The sequence below is a fragment of the Tamandua tetradactyla genome, chromosome 4 (assembly GCF_023851605.1).
Source record: "Tamandua tetradactyla isolate mTamTet1 chromosome 4, mTamTet1.pri, whole genome shotgun sequence".
Lineage (NCBI taxonomy): Eukaryota > Metazoa > Chordata > Mammalia > Pilosa > Myrmecophagidae > Tamandua > Tamandua tetradactyla.
In genome coordinates this window covers 72,892,838-72,909,121 of record NC_135330.1, presented here as the reverse complement: position 1 = coordinate 72,909,121, position 16,284 = coordinate 72,892,838, and the positions used below count along the sequence as shown (strand labels likewise).

The following is a 16,284-nucleotide window of genomic DNA, read 5'->3' as shown; positions in this document are numbered from 1 at the left end:
CTATCTTTACATATTTCCACTCCCCCACAACTGTCTATTGAGAGCAGGGCAGTCTTTATCACTACAGACCTAACCTACTGCTTGGCACATAGTAGAAACCTAAAAAAAAAAAAAGAATGTCAAAGGATGGGTTAAGGAGTGATTGAATGAAAAGGCTATCTGGATCCAGTTGGCAAATGCTATAGGTCATGCAGGTAAGTGCAAAAGAAAATGACCCCAGGTGCACAGGCAGTTCAGCGTAGATGCTCACCTTTCATGTGGAAGACCTGGGCTTGATTCCCAGACCATGCACACACCTCCAGAAAAAAAAAAGAAAATGACCCATTGTTCTGTCCAGGATCCATATACTTTCATTTAGCTAACTCCAGGAGGAAAGTGGGGAGAAAAGCGAAGGTGTGAGTTAAGGCCTGCCTGGAGGCACAGACACAAGCAAGTTGCTTGCAGACTCCTTGGGCAGCTATGGTGACCTGTGATAGGAAGACATGAGGAAGCTGGGGTCAGCAGTCCTGCAGGTGCTTTGAAGCACAGATTCCAAGGTTTGGACTGTTGCTCATTTCAACTGCACAATTCTCCCCAGAAGGCTCCAAGAGGCAACACGGTCTGGTAGATAAAGCTCAGATTTGGAAAGCAGAAGACCTGGACTGTGTATGTGCCACCTCCACCAGTTCACGCTCTGCCTCGCCAAGGGTAGGAGGAGTTGTGGGGGTGGAGAGGCCCAGTTTCCCCTCTGCACAGGGCTTTTTGGTCTGTAAGATGGAGATAACACCTCCCGTTAGGAAAAGCTTGGGAGGGCTTTGTGCACCGCGAATGAGAAGCTATCCCTGGCACTTGGAGCCAGAAACAGGCCTCTCAGCCATCAGCATGCATCAAAATTCTGCCTGTCATGGTTTTCCAGCACCCATTTCCCAGGAGAAAGTGTGGGTCCCCATAAGCAGGGTACGGTTTCCTTGAATACTTTGGATTCTGGTGTGTAGTGTTTTGTTTTCCCGGTAAAGCACGAGCTAGTCTGACCCTCCTCTCCTGAGACTCTGTGCCTGAAAAGGGTGGCCACCATCTGACCTTCAGTGTTTCCCTACATTCCAAGCTCACTGCCCTTTCTTCCTGTGGAGATGCCCAGATTCCCACGGGAGTCTCACTCTGGTCTCTCTCAGCAGCCATAGAAAAGATAAATGTGGCAATAATGTCACTTCTCTGGAGAAAAATATTCCAAATTGGAGGGCGTTTGGAATGATCAGATTCAGCAGTATAGATGGGGATTCTGGTTTGTACAGTTTTCCTGGTTTTGTCCGGGAAGTGTACTTTCCATGCCCTATGCCTAGTGCAGTAAACCCTGTAGACCATGCATTTCTCAAGGTCTGGTACAATGTCTACACATTTCCCTGGATCAGCTTCTCATAGAGTGAGATTCCCAATATGCAGTCGTTGGGTGCCACGAGCCACACAACAATTGGCAGCAGTGATGAGCAGAGAAAAGACACAAAAAAAGGAGTCTCAGTCATTACATGGTTTTTAACTAAGCTGGCTGAACTTTTCTTCTCTAGGCCTCAGCTTCTTCATTTGTAAAATGGGGAGGTTCTATTCTTAGTTCTCAGGCCAATATGAGAACTGAGTATATGCAGCTGAGTCACACTGAGCATGATAAGTCATACATTTAGTCATTCATTCAATAACTAATAGTTATTGGGTATCTACTATGTGCCAGGTACTATTCTAGGGACTTGGGACACATCAGTCGTGGATGTCAGCCTAACTAATGCCTGCAATCTGCACACTGAAGAAAAAAAATCTCAGAATACTGTGTTCCATCTCCAGGCCAAGTAAAGAAAAGGAAATGCCATACTTTGTTGTTCCAGCAGCAGCAGTTGCATGAGCAACAAGGAGGGCTTCCTGCTTTGGTGATGTCATTTTCACAGGTAGGTGAAAGAGGTCTACGAGATCACTGCTAACCCAGCTTAAAGGTATCTATTGTTTTCTTGGACTCAATTCTTTTTCTCCATGCTACCCATAGGGCATCAAATCTTTCCTCCTTGTAAAATACAGAACTTCCTTTCTATGACCAAAAACTACCCTCTCCACCATCCAATGGGTGTTAACCCATCTCATGGGTATAGAACATAGATTGATTCATGCATTCAGCAAAAACTTGCCATCTGGAGAGGACAAGAGGCAAGCAAGCAGTTATAGGCCAGGAAGTCTATGGGACTCTGGGAACATGAGGGCAGATGTTCCACCCACACAGGAGTGGAAGTAGGGTTAAAATTGTGTAAGCAGGGTGGAGTTGAAACCCACAGGCTTGGAGGCATTCCATCAGAGATGGGGATCTGGTCATGCTTACCAGATGTGTGTGACCCTGGAGAATTCTCTTAACTTCTAAAAGCCTCAATTTGCTCACCTGTATATTTAAAAAGAGTTTTTGTATAAAAGAGTTCTGCCATGACTGCTGTTTTAAGTGCCTTACAAAATACAAACCCATTTCAGACTCATGATGACCCAATAAGTTGTCATATTATTATAACCATTTTATAGAATAGGAAATGGGGCACCAAGAGGTTAAAGCTTCAAGATTTTACAACTAGTAAATGGTGGCATGAGTTTGGACCAAGGCAATCAAGTCCTGAAGCCCACGCGCTTGACCATAAGGAGAGGATAATATGCCTACTCGGGGGTTATCGGGGCACCCAGGGGGCTATCAGGACACTCAGGGGGCTGTCAGGACACCCAGGGGGCTATCAGGACACTCAGGGGGCTATCAGGGGACTCAAATAAGCCTTTAAACTCAAATAAGCCTTTAGAGACCCCACAAATGTAAGAAATATTTTGGTTATTATGTGTATTATTAATATTTCATTATTAAAATGAAAACAAAGCATATATTTAAAGCTGAGCTAGGTACCTCCTCTTCCATTATATGAAGAGCAACTAGCAAACACATTAAGGGTGAGAAAAACATACCCACAACAGACACAGAGTCCTATTGAAGAGTTCCAGTTGAGAGTTTCCTGGTCCATGTCAGCTCCCACTCGGCTAAACACCTGGCTCCTTTGAGTTCAGAGTTGCACACTGTATTTTATCCCACTCCGAGCCCAAACCCCTCACCCCCTCAGAAGCAGATACAAGAAGGCTTCTTCTGAGCTCCATTTTACAAGCTGGCCTTCCCCAAGAAGAGCTTGATAATTTGTGTCTAGAAACAGAGTCCAGAACCCAAAAGATTGCATCAAAGATTTGACTCAAAACATAGATATGAACATGAGTCCCACAGTCCACCAATCTCATTTGAAAAAGTTCTCACCCAGATTGTTGATACACATACCCAAAGCAAAAAGTACCCCATTGCTAAAGACTTGGCAGCTGGGGCACATCCACTGCAGAAAGCCACTCACTAGGTAGCGACTGCAGTTTTGCTCAGGGAATGGTGATATGGAAACTAACTTAACCTGCATCAGGCCATGTGTCACAGAAGGAGCACTGCAAGGGAGGAAAAGGCAAGGCAACAAAATTTCCCACGCTCCCCTCAGCCTAGAAACAGCCCTCAGCCAAAGGAAAGGAAATCCCCAAAACCCAACCCAGGGGAAGTGGGCAGGTGTCAGAGTGCCTAGTCACTGCTAATCCCATCTTAGGGAGAAGCCACATACTGGCAGAAGCATTCACTGTTCTCTAAGATATATCATGTACTCTTTATACCCAAAAGACCCTGCAGCACCCAGGATCCCAGAATCTAGAGGTTACCATATTGGAGATACGTTGGCAAAGTTCTACCAATTCATTTGTTTGTTCATTCATTCATTCATTTAAGCATTTATTTATTCCACAAATTTATCAGGGCATTCTATAGCCCATGCACTTTGTCATTATGTGACAATAATAGATCAGTAAGGACCCTTGGGTGAAACTGAAAGAAATCCAACTGAGGCTCCAGGAGGGGTTGGTTCACCATAAAGGGCTACTGCAGTCAGTTGCATAGGTTATGCACTGCACAGCTCTAGAAGGTGGCATAAGAATATCATTGACATCATAGATTTGTGCATGTACTAGAACAAACAAAATGTAAGATATGACAGTAAAGTGGTAGATGGACAGTTTTTTAATAAATGGAAGTGAATCATCTTGAATAAGAGAGACATCTTCAAGTTCAGAGAATAGCACCCTTTGGGCTGGCAGCAACCTTGCCACCACAGGCCTCAGGTATGCCTGAGATTGGGCTCCCACACTGCCAAATTGTTTCCAACTCCTGCTTCTGCTTCTCTCACATGTCAGCTACATCTTGTTCACTAGTGAAAAACATGGCAGCCAACAGCTCTCAAATTCTATGTCCAATAATGTTAGACAGCAGGGAGAGGAAGAGAGACTCCCTAGAGTACAAGTTACAAGTCTTAAAAAAGAAACCTGGGAAAGGGATCTAATGGTCTAAGCATCTTGATTGGCCCATGGTGATCAAGTCCTCAGAAGGAAACAGCCAAATGTGGCTACAGAGACAAAACCATGTAGACACGTATGTCCATGGGAGTTGTTTGGATGGGGAGGGGTCAGGACAGTCCTCAGGAAAAGAGGAGTATAATCCCATAGAATTCCTCCACCATAGCTAACGTTTAGTGAGTACTTGCTCCCTGCCAATCACTATGCAAAATAAATGTCACAATTAAATTACATCATTTAATACATTACATATGTTGCATCATTTATTCCTCACCCCAATACAATTGAGTAGCTGCTGTTATTAAACTAACTATACAGATGAGAAAATTGAGGCTTACAGTAGTTCTGCCCAAGATATACAAAAGATCACAAATGGCAGGATTGGGGTCTTAATTGGAATTTTCCCACCTCCCTGCTGAAACCTATGTCCTTGACCCCACCACTAGACTATATTTCTTAAGGAGCTCTCAGCCCTTGAGAAGCTTATAATTCAGCAATTCTTTCATTCATTCAGAAAATGTCTATTGAGTACCTACTGAGTAAATGCACTGTTCTGGGCACTGGGGATAGGTGATGGATTGGATAAAGTGCCTATCCTCATGGAGGTTACATGGTATTATTGGGGGAAGGGGGAAGATACAGATAATAAACAGGCAGATAAACAAAGACTATAATTGAGGAAGTACTCATGAGGATGTGGGGGTAGTGTCTGAATTGCCTGGGCTTCTTCCCCAAACTAGACAATTTTCTTTTCTCCCAGAGATTCTGATATGCCCTCCCTTAAAAAGCATACCCACCTTCCTTGACCACTTATGCACCTTCTAAATCATACCTTAAAGAGCTGCTGTTACTTAAGGCAAAGTGTCCCATCCCACAGAGGTGATGGGAAGCCAGCCTATCACGGTACTGCAAGGAAATGCTTGGGAATGAAAAACTCAAAATGCAGGACAGTGGCTGTCTGCAGCAGAGAGAAAGATGAAATTGAGGACTTCAACTGTATCAGCCATGATTAGTATCTTAAGCTAAGCATATTTACCTGGCAGTTTCTTAAATTGTTTTTATAACTGCTGGTCCTTGGTGATTTTCTTATGTAGCCGACAACCTCTGGGTGCTCCAAGTCCAAGCTGTCAAAGCCACAGATCCCCCCTCTATAAGTAGGGATGCTGATTTTTCTACCTCATGCAAAGGTTATGGGGCTTAAGTAGGATAATACTTGAGAAGACCTCAGCACAGAGCCTGCCATAGAGTAGGACCTGCATTACTGACATTCTCTGTAAGCAACTCCTTCTCCAGTACAACCCGCAGGGAGCCTGTCCTGCCCATGCTGTCAGGACCAACTCAAATCTCACCTCTTCCATGAGGCATTCCCAGTCTCCTTCTCTTGAGCAAATCTGGTTTGCAAGCCACATGGTGCTATGGGACCATGGAACTCAGTGACGTGCCACCAGCTGCCTGGCTGTCATTTGCTTGTGTGGTTTCGTTCCCCACAAGACTGTGCACACACCACGGGCAGGGGCCGAGATCGTATCTTAAATCATTTTGTTAATATCTCACCATATCTCTCTTTACTACATGCCTGACAGAAAAATTATATGGTAACTAACCAGGGACATAGTACCTTCCTCAGCTGTTTTCTCCACCTTTCCTGGCTTCTGCAATAACAGGCAACATTCAAATGCTTTCTTCTCTAGAGAGACTTCTACATAGTTAAAGACAGAGTAAAACCTAATTGTATGAATTGTCTGTTGCACCAGTTCTGTGTATCCCTCAGGCCCATTTTTTCTAGATCACTGGAATGGACACAAAAACAGCTTTGTTTACTGAGTTATTTAATAATGGCATTTGTAAGGTCGGTACCTGTAGCTATTATCATTTTTAAGTTCACATAAAAGCACCTTACAAGAACCTTTTTCTCCCAGAAAGAACTGAATTACAAGCAAATTAAGAGAAAGTTCTTACACTGTAGGGAAAGAAAGAGGAAAAATGAGCAAATGCTAACATTGTGGCATCCCTCCCCCCATCCCCTTTTCCTCTCTTGGATTTTGTCTGAATTTTCTTTGGTCATTTGGTTGTGACTTGTGTTCAAGTCTTCTGCGCCCAGCCCTGTGCCCAACACTAGGCGTCTCAATAAACGTTGTTGTTACTATTATTGTGGTTTGGGGACTGTTTTCAGCCAGCTGTGGTTGGGATTCTTGAGCTGCAGCAGTGCAGGGAAGGAGGACGGGATGCAATGACTCCCCAGGGAGACTAAAGGCTTTCTCCTCTTCCCTTGCAGTGCAAGCGATCTGATGACGTACGTAACCAAGCACACTCCTTATCAAAGGCAGTTCTTTCTTGAACAAGGAGAGATGTGCCACCCAGATCCTCCTTCAAGAAAGGCTTGCTGTTGGGACATGACTCCCAAGGGGGGAAACCTCCCTGGCAACATGAGACAGGAATCCTAGAATGAGCTGAGACTCAGCATCAAGGGATTGAGAAAACCTTCTTGACCAAAAGGGAGAAGAGAGAAATGAGACAAAATAAAACATCAGTGACTGAGAGTTTCAGAGTCGAGAGGTTATCCTGGAGGTTATTCTTATGCATTGAGTAGATATCACCTTGTTCTTCAAGATGTAATGGAGAGGCTGGAGGGAGCTGCCTGAAAATGTAGAGCTGTGTTCCAGTAGCCATGTTTCTTGATGATGATGATTGTATAATGATATAGCTTTCACAATGTGACTGTGTGATCGTGAAAACCTTGTGTCTGATGCTCTTTTATTTACAGTATGGACAGATGAGTAAAACATATGGAATAAAAATAAATAAATAATAGGGGGAACAAATGTTAAAATAAATCGGGTAGATAGAAATACTAGCGGTCAGTGAGAGAGAGGGGTGAGGGGTATGTATGTATGAGTTTTTTCTTTTTTCTTTGGATTTCTTTTTCTGGAGTGATGCAAATGTTCTAAAAAATGGCCTTGATGATGAATATACTCTAAGTGATGATATTGTGAGCCACTGATTGTATACCATGCATGGAATGCTTGCATATTAAGAATGCTTGTGTCTGTATGTTGTTTATCAGTAAAAATATTTTTAAAAATGAAAAGAAAAGCTGGCTGTCCAACTGTAGGTAGTGCAGGCAGGAGAGGCCATGAGCTGTCAGCTCCTTCAGGTTCTGCCTGGTGTATAATCAAGGCTACCCCTTTGTAAGGTCCTATGTTCTAATTTTAGTCTTTGCACCCCTTAATACTAACAAAATTTTTTTCTCAGAGTTGTAGCCACTTAGCAGCTGTTTTCTACTTGATTTCCCAGACTCTCATTCAGGTCAAGCTTAGGATTCACCAAGTATTTCAAGAGCAAAAGCTATGCAGGATTGGAGGCTTATTTTCTCTGAGGTCTTGTTCTCCTACATCATAGCTACCTTGGTACCCCTAAATTCCAAATTTTGTCTCCCTATCCCCTAGGGCTTCCAAATGTTGTAGGCCATTGCTTTGGATTCAGCCAACTGGCAGATGCCGTTATGGGAAAAAACAGCAGAGAAAGCCTAGCTCACTTCCATTTGTGTCTATCTTTTTCCAGGATCTGGGACCCTCAAGTCCTAACTTCCTTGGTTGTTCTTGGTCTCTCATATCTTCAAATAGTTTTTTGTGGATGGTGCAGTGGTGGCTCTATGGCTGAGTTCTCACGCACTATGCCAAAAACCCGGGTTCAGTTCCCAGAGCCTGCCCACGTGAAAAAAAAGTTTCTTGTTGCTGTTTTTTTTCCTCCAGTTTTCATGATTCTTCTTGGCAAAAGTATTAGTTTGATATAACTGTCGTTGCTAGATCAATGATTTATTTTCTTAATAAGAATTGCTTGTCTTATTGGAATAACTCAGAAATATCTATTTCTGATATTTAGAAATGCAATCCATTACGTACATTAGATCGGAAAACAGAATTTTAAAATGATGCCATTTCCAAAAACAACTAAAATACAAAATACCAGGAGTAAATCTAATAAAAATTTTCTTATACTTTGACCAGAAAACCATAAAATATTACTGAGAGAAGTTAGAGAATACCTAGATAAACAAAGACATAAACCACATTCATGGATTGAAAGAATGCAAATTTTGGAGATAGCAATGCCACCATAAATGACATATAGATGCCAAGCAATTCCACTCACTATCATAGCATGGATTTTTTTTTCTTTCTGGAAATTAATGAGCTATTTCTAAAAATTTAGTGGAAATGCAAAGGTCAAAAAAAACAACACAAGTTGACATCCATATTGGGAATGACTCTTAAGCCATGGCATACACAACAACAGATTCAGGATTTTTTATAAAATATAAAATACTTTTACTTCTATAACAGAGTTGTCCAATTAAACGTTCTATAAAAATGAAAATGTTCTAGATCTGCACTGTCCGATGCTGTAGGTATCAACCAAACATGGCTATTGAGCAGTTGAGATTGTGGCTAATATGACCAAGGAATTGATTTTTATCATTTTATTTCATGTCAAATAATTTACATTTAAATTGCTACAAAGACTGTTGTTTTCAGCCCAGATGGATTGGAAAACCAGATTTACCCTCCCACCTGAAACAAACCCAAAAAAGACAAAAAAAGATATGAAACAATGGTTTTCAAGACACGGAAAATGAGAAAACAAAGAAGAGTGGTCCCTGAGAAATGGAAGCGACCAAGATGTATGCTATGAATGCAGCAGAAAACTATCTGGAGCGAGTTTCCAGGCTGTGATGCAGGAAAAGGGAAAACTTCACAATTCACAAGGTGTCAGGGAGAGCACTCAGAAGGTCTCGCTACAATAGGGAGAGAATATCACCAAACATGGCTCTGATCCTGCCTAACAACACCTGAAAACAAGACCCAAAAATATCAAGTCTTTTTCAATTAATTTAACTGCTTCCCAGAACAAAGTTCAAGAATATTTATATCAGTGCAAAGTATATTTTTGTATTATCAGCACCTAAAGACGTAAATTTTTTAAATATACAAAATCAAATAAACATTTACATAAAATAAAATAAAATTTTACATAAAAATAAAGAAATGACCAAACATATAATGAACACTATGAAAAAAAATGAGGAGAAAAAATATTCAAACGGACCCAAAATTAGCACCAGTCTTAAAATTAGCAGAGTAGAACATTAAAAATTCTTGTAGCTGTGTTACGTATGTACAATAAGTTAAGTTGAGGCATGGGAGATTTCAAAAAACTCCCATCAAATTTCTAAAGATGAGAATTACAATGTCTGATGTGAAAAATATTACAGATGGAATTATCAGCAAAATAGACATTCCAGAAGAAAAGATTAGTGAACTTGAAAACAAAACACAAAGTATCCAAAATGAAATACAGGGGAAAAGATGGATTTTTAAATGAAGAGAGCATCAGTGATCTTTGGAACAACTTCAAATGCCTAATTACATAAGTAATCAGAGTTGCCAAAAGAGAAGGGGAGAAGAGAGGTAACAGAAAGTATACATGAAGAAATATTTTTCCAAATTTGATGAAAATCATAAACCCACAAATCCCAAATGCTCTATAAATCCCCCACAAAAGAAATAGGAGAAAGAAAACACCAATGCACATTATAATCTAATTGTTCTAAATCAGTGATAAAGACAAAATCCTAAAAGCAATTCAGAGGGGAAAAAGCAGTTATGTAGAAAAAACAAAGACAGGAATGACAGCAAATTTCTCATCAAAAACAATACAAATGAGAAAACAATAGAACAGCATCTTTAAAATACTGAAAAGAACAAAAAAGGCGATTGTTAATATAGAACTCTATATCCAGTGAGAATATCTTTCAAAAATTTTTCAGGCACTAAAAAAAGCTGGCAGAACTCATCACCAGGAAATCCATTCTACAAGAAATGTCAACAGAAGTCCTTCAAGCAGCAGGGAAATGACACCAGATGGTATCATATAAGGATCTATACAAATGAGTTTAGGAGAAATGGTAATCACATGAGTAAATATGTGACATTTTTCTTATTGTTCACATTTTTTTCAATAAAAAATAGGAGAAACTCTTTGTGACCATAGGTTAAGCAAAGATTTCTTAGGCACGATGATAAAAGCAGATCCACAAAAGAACAAAATGATAAATTGAAATGAATCAAAACTAAATTTTCTGCTCTTTGAAAAAACTGTTAAGAGAATGAAAAGACAAGCCACAGGTTGTGAGGAAATATTTACAAATCATATATTTGATAAAGGACTTGAACCCAGAATATATAAAGAGCTTGTCAAACTCAATAATAAGGAAACAAACAACACATTTTTTTTTGTAATGGGCAAAAGATTTGAACAAACATTTCAACAAAGAAAACATCTGAATGGCAAATAGGTATGAAAAAATATCATTTGTCATTTGGGAAACTAAATTAAAACCACAGTGAGATACCACTTCACACCAACTAGAATGGCAATAATAAAAAAAGATAGACAATACCAAGTGCTGGCGAGTATGTGGAAGGACTAGAATTCTCATAAAGTTATAGTGGGAATGTTAAATGGTTACAACCACTTTAGAAAACGTTTTTTCAGTTTCATAAAAAGTCAAATACAAACTTACCGTATGACCCAGCCATTCCACTTCTAAGTCCGTATCCAAAGGAAACTAAAGCATGTTGTCTTAGTTTCCTAGGCTGCTTTAGCAAATACCATGGTATGGTTCAGCTTAGACAATGAGAATTTATTCACTCATGGTTTGAGGCTAGTAAAATGTCCTAGTCAAGGCATCATAAAGGCAACGCTTTCTCCCCAAAGACTGTGACTGCAGGCAATCCTTGGTTCTTCTGTCACCTGACAAGGCACATGGTGGCACCTACTGGTCTCTTCCTTCTCCCTTTCATTGATTTCAGCTTTGTACTTCTTTGGCTTTCTCCCTGTGTCCATCAGAATTTCATTCTCTTAGGGAGGATTCCAGTTATAGGATTAATATCCATCCTGAAGGAGATGGGCCATACCTTAACTGCAGCAGTTTCATCAGAAGAACCTACTTACAAAGTTTTACACACACCAGGGATGGATTAGATTTAAGAACATGCTTTTCAAACCACCATGCGTATTGGACATATAAAGACAAATTGGACATAATAATTACACCCTAATTTCCACAGCCTATGAATATTTTACCTCATCTGGCAAAAAGGACTTTGCAGATACGATTAAGGCTACTGGCTTTGAGATGAAGAGATCATCCTGGATCATCCCGGTGAACACAATCTAATCACATGAGTCCTTAACAGCAGAGAATCTTTCCCAACTGTGGTCAGAGAGAAACGTGAAGATGAAGAAGGGTTGGAGAAATGCAACATTAGAAAGGAGGCCACAAGCCAAGGAATGCAAGTAGCCTTTAGAAACCAGAAATAGTGAGGAATTCATTCTCCTCTAGAGGCTCTAAAAAGGCACTCAGTCCGGCTGACACATTGGTTTTAGCTCAACGAGGCTCATGTCAGACGTCTGACCTCAGAACTGTTCGATAACAAATCTGTTTTGTTTAATACACTAAATTTGTGATAATTTGTTATGGGAGCAATAGAAAACTAATGCATGTTCACATAGCTTTATTTTTGATAGCCAAAAACTGCAAGAAACCCAAATGTTCATCAGCAGGTGAGTGGATAAATTCATTGCAATATATCCATACAGTGGGATATTATTTAGCAACAATAAGAAGAAAACTGAACTGCTTTTTAAAAAAAGAGTTTATTGATACAGTCATCAACATGATAAATATGAAAACAATCATGCTGAATAAAGGAAGTCCAACCAAAAAAAAAAAAAAGAGTATATGTTGTATGATTCTATTTATATAAGATTCTAGAAAATACAAAGTTATCTACAGTGACAAAAGACATATAAGTGATTGCCTGAAGAAAGGGAGAGTAGTAAAAGGAGATATTACAAAGGGGCACAAAGAAATTTTGGAGCTGTGGTGATGGTTTCATCCATCAAAATCTATCCAATTGTGCACTATAAAATGTGTAGTTTATTATATATCAGTCATACCTCAACAAAGCTAAGAGAAATTTAAATGAACTCGTTGGGCTAGTGATAACCAAAATTGGAGAGTGTAGTTCTACAAGATAAAATAAGAGAATATATTAATTATGCTGGCTATAAGTAAAGATTTATTAAATTAAGAATCAATAATACCTATAGAAGAAATGATTGATGAATTTATGTCATTAAAATTAAGAATTAAACCTCATCAAAAGGCAGCACTGAGAGAGTGAAAAGGCCGATCACACTGGGGAAAATAATTTTTGCTGTATAAGACATACATATGATATAGGACATGTATCCAGAATACATAAAGAACAACAAACCAAAAAAGAGAAATAGTGCTCACTTTGGCAGCACAGATACTAAAATTGGAATGATACAGAGAAGATTAGCATGGCCCTTGCACAAGGATGACATGCAAATTTATGAAGCGTTCCATATTTAAAAAAACAAAGAAAAAGAAAGAATGCAATTTTTTAATAGATGAAAGATGTGTATTGGCGCTTTTCAAAAACACCTATTCAAATGACCAACACACACACAAAAAAGGTGCTTATTTTCGGTATCCATCAGGGAAATGGAAATGAAAACTGCAATGAGAGACCAATACACACCAACAAGAGTGGTTAAAATGTGACATAAGACTGATAGTGCTAAATGATAGCAAAGATATGGAGCAACTGCTGGCAAGAGAGAACTACCACTTTGAAAGACCATTTGGCTGTCTTTACTAAAGCTGAGCAAATGCAACCCTATAAACCAGCAATTTCATGCTTGGTATATGCCCAACATAATGCATATTATGTGCATCAAAAGACAAATACAAGAATGCTCATAGCGCCATTATGCACAAAAGCCCCCAAAACTGCAAACAACTCAAATGTCTATAAATAGTGGAATCATTTATCTATAATAGACACATGCAATGGAATATGACACAGCAATGAAAAGGAACAAAACAGTGCCATGCTAAAAAATGTGGATGACTCTCACAAGCATAATGTTGAATTGAAGAAAGAAGATCCAAAATAGTAAATACCAAATAACGAATGGCAATAGAAATCAAAATAGCAGTTATGGGGCAGAGTGGGTAATGACCAGAAAGAGGTTACAAGGAGTGCAGAGAAGTTTCTTGATGTATGTGCTAATAACAAAGGTGTGTTCTCTTTGTGAAAAATCATTATGCTGCATAGCTGTGAATCATGCACTTTTCTCTATGTACGTGATACTTCAGTTAAAAGCATTTACTAAAGTATACTCATTAAACAATTACTCAAAACATTAAAAGAAGAAATCAAGACCTCAATGAAGCCCTGGCATCAAGTTATGAGGGGAGAATATTCAACTGCGAGTCCTCATTCTGGCTAGCCAGTCCTAGTTTGTCATCTCTCCAGGGGTCAGATTGCAAAAAAAAAAAATCCCTACCTGAAGAAAGAAATAATTGCAGCCAGACAATTTTTGACTTGAGATTTTCCTGTTTTTACACCTAATTTAATGAAAACCTTTCCAGCCCCCCACTTGGTTTCTGCATCCATTTCACTCCACTGAAACAACCGCGAGCAGCGTTTTCAGGTACAGCGCAGAGGTAATTATAAAACAGCTACTTGTACAGGCATCACTGCCATTTGTGCCACTTGAAATATTATCCCTTATGAGTTTTCTCACTGAATTAGTGCCATTTAATGTGTGCATATGGCCAAGGGGAAAATATAAAATTGATCAACGAGAACAAGAAAATTACTCTGGAGAATCTTTGCGGCTTTGTGAATTGTTGCTTGACATTGTGGTTTTACCAGATATAATGGCATGATTTACAATTTACAACTGGGCTTGGGGGATGCAGAGACAAACATTTTTAGTTAAAATACCAGGAGCAGATGGGAAAAAAAAATACCGACTGGACTTCGTCCAGCTGCTGAGGATGTTGCACGAACTTCGACTCCTACATGCAGGCATAAATAACACCAATTCCTCATCATCCACCGGAGTGCAAGAGAGGCATCACACAGGCAATCCAAACAGCAGATAAATATAAAATAATTCCTGTACATCGAATTATTTTGGATTTGATGTGTTGCAGCCTGTGGTTCTGTTTGTCTTCCTCTTTGGGGCCATTTGATGTCCTAGTTATTCACGATATCACACAGAAAATCATGAAATTACACCACGAAGACAAAATTCCAGAGAGGTTGGGAAGCTAAGAACCATGCTTCTTTTCAGTTTTGTCCCATGGTGCAATTTGCTTAGTTATACATTCCTTGTTAGAACTGGGCTGTGTCACCTTGCACTCTGAAAGAGAGAATCATGATGGAATACAAAGACTGCTAAATTCTAACCTCAAAGCTTCCTCCAAGCAGTGGTATGACATTTGACAAGTCCCTTACCTGGTCAAGCCTTGATTTGCTCATCAATAAACCTAGTAGGAGAAGACTAGATAATCATTAAGGCCAAACTGATCAGTTTAAGAAGAGCTGGCCCTTCCCCTAAGATTTCTACCTCTCCCAGTCATGTTAGCCTCAAAATAATTATTTTCATTTAAAAAGTTTCAATCTTCTAGCTCCTATTAAAGTCCAATTTCAGTGGCAGATGGCAGTGGCTATAAAAGCAATAAAGAAATTAGGTAAGCAACAGAGATATTAACTAAGAGATGAAAGCAAGATTTGCCAGAGATAAACTGTTCCATAATCTACTTATAATCAGCTGAAAGTTGGCTGTATTTCCAATTATCTGGGTATTAGTATGATACTCATCTCCTCTGAGGAAAGGCCTAGAGGAAATGGAATAAAATGCAATAGGAGGGATAGCAGCTAGAGACAGAGAAGAACTTCCTGAAAGTTGTTCAAACCAGAACTCATTATAAAGTTACTACTTGGGTGCTGTTTTGTGGTACCATCTCTTTACATCCAACTTCCCCCAAGGTCTACGATGGTGAGAAAGGGATGATAATAATCAAATTATCAAAAGAATTAATGCTATTAAAAAGGCCACTAAGGCCTATGATATTTTACAATTCAAAGGTAGGGAGGGAAGAAGCCACGTCAGAAACAACTGATAGGATGTCTCTATGCCAAAAAGGTCAAGGGTTAACTGCACCATGGAGCCTCTTTCCCTGGAAAAGTCTTTTGAAAATGGACCCTCTGCTGGCCTCTGGAGAATGATGACTCTGCTTGGAGGCAAATGAAAGATAAGGTGATTGCTAAAGGCCTGCTCCAAACAGATGATTCTCATTTGGGGTTAAAATGAAATCATGTCCCAGGCTGTGTACTTAGCAGGTTCCAGAGCCTCTCACACTAGAGCAACTTGCTTCATGAGGACCCCGCGAGTCTGAGGCAGAAAAACTATTCCCTGCTCTTCTGCACTAACTCACGGAGCAACCCAGCAAGTCCGTTCTCACCTGGACCTCCTACGGAGGCTGTGGCAAACGCTGACTACGCACAGAGGACCCCTGACAGGATAGCTCAGCGGATGCCAGAGGTGAGGTCGGGTACCCCAACAGCGACGACTACAGACTCTGAGCCCCTTTTTCCTTACCTCTGTCCCTGGACGTTCCCGTATGGATTCAGTCTGCTTAGCATTCCAGGCTTTCAGGGAAGAGTAAGAAAGCTATAATGAAGGCTAGCAAATTATGTGAATCTTGCCAAAGAGACATTAAGAAGTTTTAGCAGGTTACAAGGTAAACACATTGTAGCAGATTTCATAGTTGATATCAAAACATCTGGGAAACTTCTTTTTCCCACATGAAAGGTTTTTTTTTGTTTGTTTGTTTGTTTTTTGGCTGCATTCATTCTTGTGTGATGTAGACAAATCACTAACCTCTCTGGTCTCTGGCTGTTTGCATCAGAATCTTTTTCC

The 16,284-nt window shown here is 39.9% G+C and overlaps 1 non-coding gene across 1 annotated transcript; it reads left to right on the top strand.

Moving 5' to 3' along the window:
* Window positions 1-12,770: 12,770 nt before the first annotated feature.
* On the top strand, window positions 12,771-12,877 carry LOC143681792 (U6 spliceosomal RNA). Its single transcript, XR_013174851.1, has one exon. It is a non-coding gene; the product is annotated as a U6 spliceosomal RNA (small nuclear RNA).
* The last annotated feature ends 3,407 nt before the right edge of the window (window positions 12,878-16,284 follow it).